The sequence below is a fragment of the Triticum aestivum genome, chromosome 2D, assembly GCF_018294505.1.
Source record: "Triticum aestivum cultivar Chinese Spring chromosome 2D, IWGSC CS RefSeq v2.1, whole genome shotgun sequence".
Taxonomy (NCBI): Eukaryota; Viridiplantae; Streptophyta; class Magnoliopsida; order Poales; family Poaceae; genus Triticum; species Triticum aestivum.
In genome coordinates this window covers 2,123,383-2,133,436 of record NC_057799.1, presented here as the reverse complement: position 1 = coordinate 2,133,436, position 10,054 = coordinate 2,123,383, and the positions used below count along the sequence as shown (strand labels likewise).

Below are 10,054 nucleotides of genomic sequence, written 5' to 3'. Positions count from 1 at the left end.
AGAGAATTGATCCAATATGGATGGAATCATGAATAGTCATTGATTTAGTTTTTTTATACTAATTAAAACTTGCTATCTATGGAGCAATATGGATAAAAGAAAGAGGAATGTAGGCAAGGTCACGTCCATTCTTGTAGATGAACAGTGAGACATCCGACTTGGATGCGACGAATCCCAACCGGTGTGCAAAATGAGCAAAACGCTGGTACCAAGCACGCGGAGCTTGCTTGAGACTGTAGAGCGATTTGTGGAGACGGCACACATAGTCGGGACAGCGAGCATCGACGAAGCCGGGAGGTTGCTGACAGTAAACCTCCTCGTCAAGATTGCCATTAAGAAAGGCGTTCTTGACATCAAGCTGGTGGACTGGCCATGCCTGTGAAACGACAAGGCTGAGGACGGTGTGTATCGTGGCCGGCTTGACCACGGGGCTGAATGTCTCGTCGAAGTCGATGCCCGGCTGTTGAGAGTAGCCACGGACCACCCATCGAGCCTTGTAACGAGCAAGGCAGCCGTCGGAATGAAACTTGTGCTTGAAGATCCATTTACCTGAAACAACATGAGCACGAGAAGGTCAAGGAACAAGTGACCAAGTTTGCTTAGCAACAAGAGCATCAAATTCCTTGAGCATGGCGCGACGCCAGTGAGGGTCATGGAGAGCACCCCGGTATGTTTTGGGGATGGGAGAGGGGGTGGAGTGGGATGTCGTGAGGTTTAGACGATCTATGGGTTGGAAGAGCCCACGCTTTCTACGCCTACGGCTTGACCTAGGCTGTCGGGATATCTCCGTATATGCCGACGGTGGCCGTCGGCATAGCTTGGGCTGGGATTTGGGGCAGATCCTGGTAGTGAGAAAATTCGTGGAGTAGGATATAATGAACATTGTTAGCGGAGTAGCTGCCCCGGTTACATTGGGCGAGCCAGTAAACACGCTTTTGACAGGGCAAAGAGGCACCACGGTACATCAAGATTATATAGATCGTCGGTAAGATCGATCGAATGGCTGAGGATGCCGGATTACTGTGGAAGTGTGTAGGTAGTTTGTTTTACTGTTTTTTAATGGGCAACAATTTTAATAAAAACACATGGGCAATGATCATTGTTGTAGATTATTAGTAAATGCAATATGAATGTATTCACTTGCAGGTAATTCATGAAAAACATTCTTCAAATCCGTTCATAGATTGCTTTGCGGTATTTGTTGGCTTATATTTTAACTCCGATTTATTCATTCAAGTCTGGTTCATATATATCACTCCCCCATATGTATTCTTATTCATGCCAATGATTTTTAGGGAATAATTTATTGACCAAAATTTTGTTAGACATGCTTCCCATAGCATTGCTTAACTTCTTGACTGCAGTTTTAATTAGTTCGCTTAATTTCCGGGCTGCAGTCTCATGTCATCAAAAATAGATCGCAAAAGAAAGCTATGGGTAATGATTATTGTCGAGGCAAATAAAACATTGTATGAACATAATCATTTTGCAAACAATTGAGGTTCCAGGCTGCAGTTGGTCACTATACCAATTGAGGCAATGGGTCATCTAGTGTTGTTTATAGTATAGTAGCTACATTTAAACTGATAAATACATGCATTTTCCCAACTCTAGAGATAAAACACAATTAAATTTCAACAAAATATTATTAGCAGATTTGACAACCAAATGCTAAATATAAATCTTTGTATACATTATCTGCTAGCTACTTATTAGCAAAGCTCTCCGTCCAGAACATACGAACTATCCACAGATGCATGGATGCATGCACGAACGAACAACGGCCCTGCCTTTGGTAAACAGATTAGCTAGCTGATCAGCTTCATGGGTTAGATGGCCCACGGAACCTCGGCTGTCGGCTTTGCCACGGCCTTTGTATCATGATTATATTGTATGTGTGAGATTAACTTTCAATCTTATAATCATGTAAGTCAACAGCCCGCAGGGCCAATCCTGTATAACAAACCCAACTCTTACACTGTATGATTTCCCGAGAAAAATACGTACGTACATATAAAATTTCAGTAGACTCGATCCCTATTAATTCCACTACTTTATTCCATCACAGTCGTCCATAACACCTTGAGTATTACTTTTTTTGTCACATCCTCAAGTGAAATTCCGCATCAATTACTCAACGTCACAAACATTAATAATATGAATAATCCCATATATATTAAGTTAAATAAATAATAACCACATCCTATATACCTAAGAGATTCATCCCCACTATAGCCGCGGGGACTCGAACCGAAGACGTCCTGGTTCACAATACTAGGCAGTAACCACTCCGCCAACCAACCCCACATGAGGACTTTGCTCTATTCCTGTCTTTTCTTCTTGGTAGTCTTCGTTTCCTTCTTCTTTTCCCCCTTTTTCGTATTTCTTTTTTCTTCCTCCTGGTTCTACAAACTTTCGGAAAATTCGTGATTCAATTTAAAATAGATGAACTTTTTCTCAAATTTGAACAAAAATTTATAAACTTTTTTCAAATACGATGAACTTTTTTCAAATTGGATGAACTTTATTTCAACTTCGATGAACTTTTTCAAAATCAATGAACTTTTTTCAAATTTGATGAAAAAATTTCATATCCGATGAACTTTTTTTGTACATCTCACAAAATAGATGAACTTTTGCTTCAGATTCGATGAACTTTTTTGAAATTCTATGAACTTTTTTCAAATTTGATGATTTTTTTAATATGATGAACTTTTTTAAAATCCGGTGAACTTTTTTCAAATTCTATGAAGTTTTTCCCAATTTGATGAACTTTTCTTCAAATTCGATGGTCTTTTTTCAAAATGGATGAAATTTTGTCACGAAATTTTTTCAAAATCGATGAACTTTTTTGAGTTTGTGAACTTTTCTTCAAAAATGGCGAGTGTTTTCAAATTCACGACATTTTTCAGAATAATTCAAAAATCGAAGTGATATAACAGACGGTATTATGCAAATAAATAACGCGGCCATGCAGTTCTTATACTGTTGTCGCTGTTTTCTGTCACGAATGTCCATTGGTTCTAGTCGTTAGCTAAACTCAGAGAAGAAAGCACCGACTTGAGTTCGAATCCAGGAAACGCATATTTTTGCAATTTTCGACCTCGCTGCGATCCTCCTTCATGGGCCGGCCCAACAAGGTGCGGCCGTGTGCGCCAGCGAGGGCGCATAAGGCGCCGAACAGGAGCTCTCGGATTTACTACCTGAGCGACTCTACAGATTTCTTATGCCTGGGCTATGCAAAGCCTACAATTTTTCCTCCTGGGCCGACCCAGCCAATATTTTGTACGTGGCCTATTGGGAACTTATTGTTGGGCCCATGTGACTCTTATCATATCGTATTATTACCTGCTCTCGGTTCATCTCCCTCCTGGGATTCTGATCGCCGCCGGTCTCTTCCTCTGCCGCGACCGACGCTCTCCCCGTCTCCCGAGCTGGATTGCAACCACAAATAATCTAGAAACGGCAGCATTCATCCGTCAGATGTTCCTGTTCTCGCTGTTAATTCCTATGAGATTGCAACCACAAATAGGCTGAGTTCCTGTTCTCGCTGTTAATTCCATGGCCAGCCTATGAGATGTTCTTCAACGCCATTAGCGGACGGAAGAAACAGAAGAAGAAAAAACACTTGATCCGTCGTCTTGAGAACGGCCCAAGACAGAGGGCAGATCCTCAGAAACGCGGCAAAGACGTCTGATCTGTACATGCATCTTCCTTCGAATCTTTTGATCCCTTCGGCGGCCTCTCTTCCATGTCAAGTGACATCGGATACAAGATGACATATCACATGGCTGGTAAGTTATTTTCCTTGGCAATTTGCTTTGACCTGATAATTCTTAGCTATAGTATGCACGGGAAGTTTCTTGCTTGCCTGGTTTGTTTGCTTCTTATGCATCAGGATTGATTGATTTCGTTCTTGGTGGGACATCATGATTTTTGCTACTGTTCACGGATTAATAGGTTCTAGCGAGTGCGCGGTCACCATCGTTAACAAGTCAATGGATATCGTCAAGACTCAGTTTGTGCTGTACCTATTTATCTCATATTATATTTTTATATCTTGCTTACAATCCTCATTCTTTATGCTGCAGCCGGAGGTGTGGCATTCCTTCTTGCAAATTGCAACCTTCCAGTTCGCATTAACATATTATTATTCCCTCTCAATTACTTTTACAGTTTTCCCCGGATATAATTAATGATGTCATGATTTAGCAAAAACACTTTGGGAGAAAATAAAGTGTTTGTTGTGTTCTTAATTGGCTCATCTTTCAGGCATTAGCCGAATGTGGTGATGAAGATCAAGAGACACATTGCTCTCCATTCTCATCCAAAAATAATCCATTTATGAAAAAAGGTCCAAGAAACGAAATAGAAGAAATTGTTAGTTGAATCATGCTGTCTATTTTTCTTGGCATATTCTTTCGATTTTTCAACTAATATCTGAATAGAATCCCTCCTATTCCTTACCAAAGAGGCGGCATTAAGAGTTTATATTTCTCAAGTTAGATAATATTGTAGATGCAATCTGTGTGTGTTCCTTTCCTTTTATATGATAAAGTCAGTGAAAAGTAGAACTAATAACTAACATTACCGTAGTGACCCATCTTACTTTTATTCCTCTTCCCAATGTGTCGTTTTAGTTGTACTAGCTTTGTTTGGCTCGATATTTAATTTCCAACAAGTGATCACTTTTTTTCTCAAGCTTTTACTCATGTAGTTTCATTATGAGGATTTAAACAGGTTTATTTTATAATAAGAACTTAACATACTCTGACCTCTACTCTTTATGTTTGATGTAGATTATATGTTTGCTCTGCTGCTACACAATGAAGTTCTGGAGCATTCGTTATGCCTTGGTAGTATTGCTCCATTGTTCAGGGCATTATGTTGAGAGCCATGTGACAAGTATTTTTGGCATCAACCGAGACTTAGGCATGAGATGCAACAGTGAATTCTATTTCAGAAAACAAGCACGGTGGAACAATTAAGTCGAGATTCGGTTGACTTTTAAATCTACCTGCATGCATTGCATGACACTCATTAATATTTTCTTTCTTTCTGTGATGTGTGCTCTTGATGAATGAGTGTCGTCTATTCCATTATCCAATTACAAAATTAAAGATGAATGATCAAAGCTTCTTCACTAGGAAATAATGTTGTACATTGTTTCTACTATGTGTCGATTTTTATTTGGCACCTGCCATTGCTTATCATCTTGATTTCTACTTTTAATCAGACACTTCAAATTTAGATCTCATAATTACTTCCTTGAAATAAATTAATTGCTAATCGGGTCAGTTTTTCAATGCTAAAACAAATATAGCTTTTCTTACTTTTAATCATATACTTAAAATTTAGCTCTCATGAGAACTTGCTTGAAATAAATTAATTCCCAATTGGGTCAATTTTTCAATGGTAAAAGAAATATAGGTTTTCTTACATTAGTTTACAAGCAGAGGTCCCGCCGCAACGCGTGGGGAATCATCTAGTTGAATAAATATTTCCAACACATCCAGAACGTACGAACCTTCCACAAATCCATGCACGAACGAACAACGACCAACACAAAATGCATGCACCTCCCTTTGGGAAACAGATTAGCTAGCTGATGAGGTTCATGGGTTAAATGGCCCGCGGAAGCCACGGCTGTCGGCTTTTCCGCGGATTTGGGTGTGGACGCCGAGGCTGCCTGCGTCGACGGTGTTGATGTTGCTGCGGCTATCAGCCTTGCCGCCGCCTTTGGCATGGACGGCACTCTCAGTGCGGATGCCGAGGATGTCGGCACTGGCGCGGACGTCCGCATCAACAAGGATGCGGGCCGCGTTGGTGGCTTCGCCCCGTTCCCCGGCACCGGCCACCTGATTGGCCAGCATCCTGCCGGCCGCCGATGCAGTGGGCACGAGAATGACGACGGCGACCAGGAGGAGGAGCAGCACGGTGGTCCGAGCCACGGATGCCATAGATCGATCACAGATGCAGGGCGTGGTTACGAGATGAGGTTGGTATGATTCTACTACTAGTCTAGGTAGCAATGAGGCTTATGCGTCTGCTGTGTGCCTCGGCGTTTGTGTCGTCCCTATATATATGCTTATTTTCTAGGAGGCAGGCGGAGGGGCTGGAGCTCAGGTGTGATCTTAGCTACATGCATGCACCATATGGTCCAGCTAGCATATCAGAGGAACGCGCTAGCGTATCAGCCGGTATCCCGTCTATTTAGGGTAGCTTTAGTTGATCAGTTCGTGCGGTCTCAGTGGTTGGCTCCAGTTGGTGTGGAGGCACGATATATAACTCATATCTCCTCGATACTACTACTATATTCCCTTTACTATATATAAGATATGAAAGTTTTTACTAGTGCAAGTGGCCGGTCCGATCCGGTTCTGTGAGATCTCTAGACGTGGTTGACTCACAAAGCGAGCATCCCTGTGGTTGCATTAATTGCTGGCAGCACGGAAGAGATAATGTAATAATAGAGGACAAACATTATCTCCAAATCTTGCTAGGAATTTTATTATTGAGGAAAGAAGATACGGAGAACCAGGAACTTTTCGTAGTCTCTAAGCCAATAGATGTGTTGATCTTCCTCCTCCCCATCATCTCAAGGACGAACACTCGTAGCAGCATGTGTGCCGCATCAAGCTTTCTCTCAAGGCCGATGTTTAGCCACCTCATTGACTTCCAGCAAGAGGTTGGCATCATGTGCCGAAAAAATCCCACCTCCATGGTCGTGTCCATGGCGACTGCGGCATCCATGGGTGGCATGTCCATCGAGAGGACGAAGAGGCAGCAGCCATGTCAAACATAAACCTCGACATCATTTCTTGCATGTCGAACGGAGTGCCCGTCCTCGCCATGTGGGTAAACAACGGGAGGAGGTTATTCTTTACCTTGTTGACGCAGTAAGTTGCAATACTGGCAACCAACCGTGGGTTCGTGAGCACGCCTTTGACTTTGGCGCGTTGTCGACGACACGGCTCACTGTCAATGGTGAAGAGGTTGCCACCCAGGATGTCGAAGATAGCGACGAACTCCACGCCCTTGGGAAAGTTGGCGTAGTTGGTCGTGAAGATATGTCGAACATTGGCAGGGTCACATGTTACAAAGTAGCGCATCCCGGTCCCAGGTGGGCCATGTGCCCTGAAGCTGTGGCCTGATCCGGCAAGGACCAATGTGAAGTAATCATACGAGTTGTGGAGGTTGGCCATGAAGGAAGGGAACATGTGTAGTACGTATAGACCAGTTTGTAGGAAGCACTACTGGGTTCTTTGATCTAAAACTAGCTTTGAGTTTCAAGTACAGGGGAACAAGTAGCAGGAGCAATGTGGAGATGAACAGAATTGACATTGTTATCAGTAGTGTGCGATATGCTACTACTTACTACTCTCTCTGTTCCTAAATATAAGTCTTTGTAGAGATTGCACTATAGACTACATACGGTGCAAAATGAGTGAATCTATATTTTAAAGTATGTCTATATACATCCGTATATGGTGTATAGTAGAATCTCTACAAAGACTTATATTTAGGAAACGAAGGGAGTAGATCTATACTTAAATGGACGTGGCTATGGCTTCTTATATGGACAAGTTCCCTCGATGATATCCCAGTCCATTGGTACTATACTAGCACTTGTGTCAACATAACTACACTTCATTAGGTTCAAAAGTGGGTGGCAGTTGGCAGATTTGGCCAGAAGCAGATTTGACAGTGCGCTGATAAGCAGATTTGGCAGTGCAGTACATAGTCGCGATCCGTAAAACTTCCCGGTCCGCTGCCTCGACACATGAAAGCCAACCCAGAGTTGTGCGTACATCTTTTCGCAAGCCAACCTGGATATGCTCAGACTGATTCTTCAGGGCGAAAATCTTGATTCCGGCCTTTGTGGTTGGGTCCGGGATGATGGCGATTGAGTGCCACTCACTTCTCAAAGGCGTTGCTTTTGAAAATCCTCGTCATCCATGTGGTGTCTATGGTTGGTGCGGATATGGTCTTAGTTCTAATTTGTTGATCGCTGATCTGATCACTTTGTTTTTTTTCATGAAAATGCATAGCTTTTGGTCGTATGACTTTGCTAGTTGTCGGTGTGGTTTTTGCGTATGTGTTGAGTTGGTTGTGCGCATCCTATTATGCAGAGGCTAGGTGTGTGCTCATTATGTTATAGATCTTCTTGATGCTTCATTTGAGCAAATAAAATTCACCCTTTGTTAAATAAAACATCTTTTCGCAAGCCATGTGCTCATCGTTAGCAAAATGTGGTGCACTATCGCAATAGTTTGTTCAGTGGAGACACTTGTAACTAGGAAGATGCTAGAAATGTGCATGGCCTGTGTGGTTCTACTCCAGCTATGGAGAATGACATCTATCGATGCTATACACATATATACTCCAACTTATTAACGTTAACGTTACGTTGGTCGCCAGCCAAGCCACTCAACTGTCTCGGCCACGGTTTATGGCCATGGTTTATGTCTATGGCCAAGGTTAGAATGTATTTGTACGGCGCCGACTTATTTTCTCTTATCTCTACGGCTCTAACTTATTTTTTTCTCAATTGTCCGGCCTGACTTGTATTTTCTCATTGGTACGGCAGTACGGTGTGGCTGGCGGGCTGAAGTAAATTGCAAGCCACGTATGCCATCGATTGATTCGTACGTGCATGTACGGTGCAAGAGATGAAAAGGACATCCTCAAAAAAAAAGATGAAAAGGACATTGCGTACGCGATCGAGCATGTGTTATGCAGGCTTTGGATTTGAGTTCTTTTACTCCCTCCAGTCCTTTTTACTCCACGTGTCAAGTCAAGCTTTACAAAATTTTATCAAATTTAATTATATTTAAAAAATATATAGATATACAAATGTTAAATATATAGAAAATGGAACTACATTCCATAAAGAATCTAATGATTTTGATTTGGTATTGTGAATGTTGATACTCTTTTCTATGAATTTGGTCAAATTAGAGATACTTTGACTTAGGACAAAACTTATATGCAGACTAAAAAGAACTGAAGGGAGTACGGTACAATCAATCAATTGTCGGCCGTCATTCCTGTGATTGGATGGCCCAAACGAGGCAATCTACACCAGATTTTGTGCAATATATCTCGTAGTCAGGGGCATTTGGGGTACTTCATTGTTTATCAATCACGCGGGGAGGTCCCCTCCCCTCAAAAAATGAGTTGAGGGCAGAAATGTAATTTTGTGTATTCATTTCCCCGTCCTGATCCCACAAGATGTTCATTTCCCTTACATGCACTGCCATCGTGCCCACCACCATCGGCTAACTAACGGCTAGGTTTGCGTCCCGTCGTTACCCCCGTCCATCCCACCCTGAACAGTCACCCTGTATTTCGGTGAGCATGTTGCTTACACAATCATGTAGTTTATGTATGCTTTGGATTTCTGATATTACCTCTTCACCCATGCATGTGTACCCATTATTTATGTTTCTCCACGAGCAACATAATTCCCTATTTCATATGAGAAAACAAGGTGGAAGCCCTATTGGTTTGCAACCACATACTCCCGCCGTTTTGTATTAATTTTGTCTTATGTCAAAACTTATAAAGTTCGATTAACTTTATATTCAGAGATATCAACACCTAAAATACTAAATAAATACAATATGAAAAGAATATCCCATCATGGATCTAATGATATTAATGATGTACAAGGAATGTTGTTATTTTTAGCCATAAAATTGGTCAAGCAACAAAAAATTTATATTAAGATGAAACTAACATGCAAACGTGATGAAAGAGTACATAGAAAAAAGAAATCAATTACTAGATTTTCGTCAAAGGGTGGATTTTATTGACCCAAAGTGAAGCATCAAAGATACAAACGTAGTGAGCACGGACCCCCAGCCTCTGCATATATACATGGACTACCCAAACCAATCTAGACATAAAAGTGAGTGCTTCATGTCTCTTGCCATGCCGACCAAAAGAGATAGAAGTTACAAGCAACCTGATGCATGAGCAAATTTAGGGCATTAACACGGATCAAGTTTCTAGCACTCTCACTCCTCTGAGTGCGTGTCTGGACATCCGT

The 10,054-nt window shown here is 41.8% G+C and overlaps 1 pseudogene; it reads right to left on the bottom strand.

The window, feature by feature from the left end:
• Positions 1 to 6,483: 6,483 nt before the first annotated feature.
• On the bottom strand, positions 6,484 to 7,344 carry LOC123050893 (noroxomaritidine synthase 2-like; annotated as a pseudogene).
• Between the last annotated feature and the right edge of the window lie 2,710 nt (positions 7,345 to 10,054).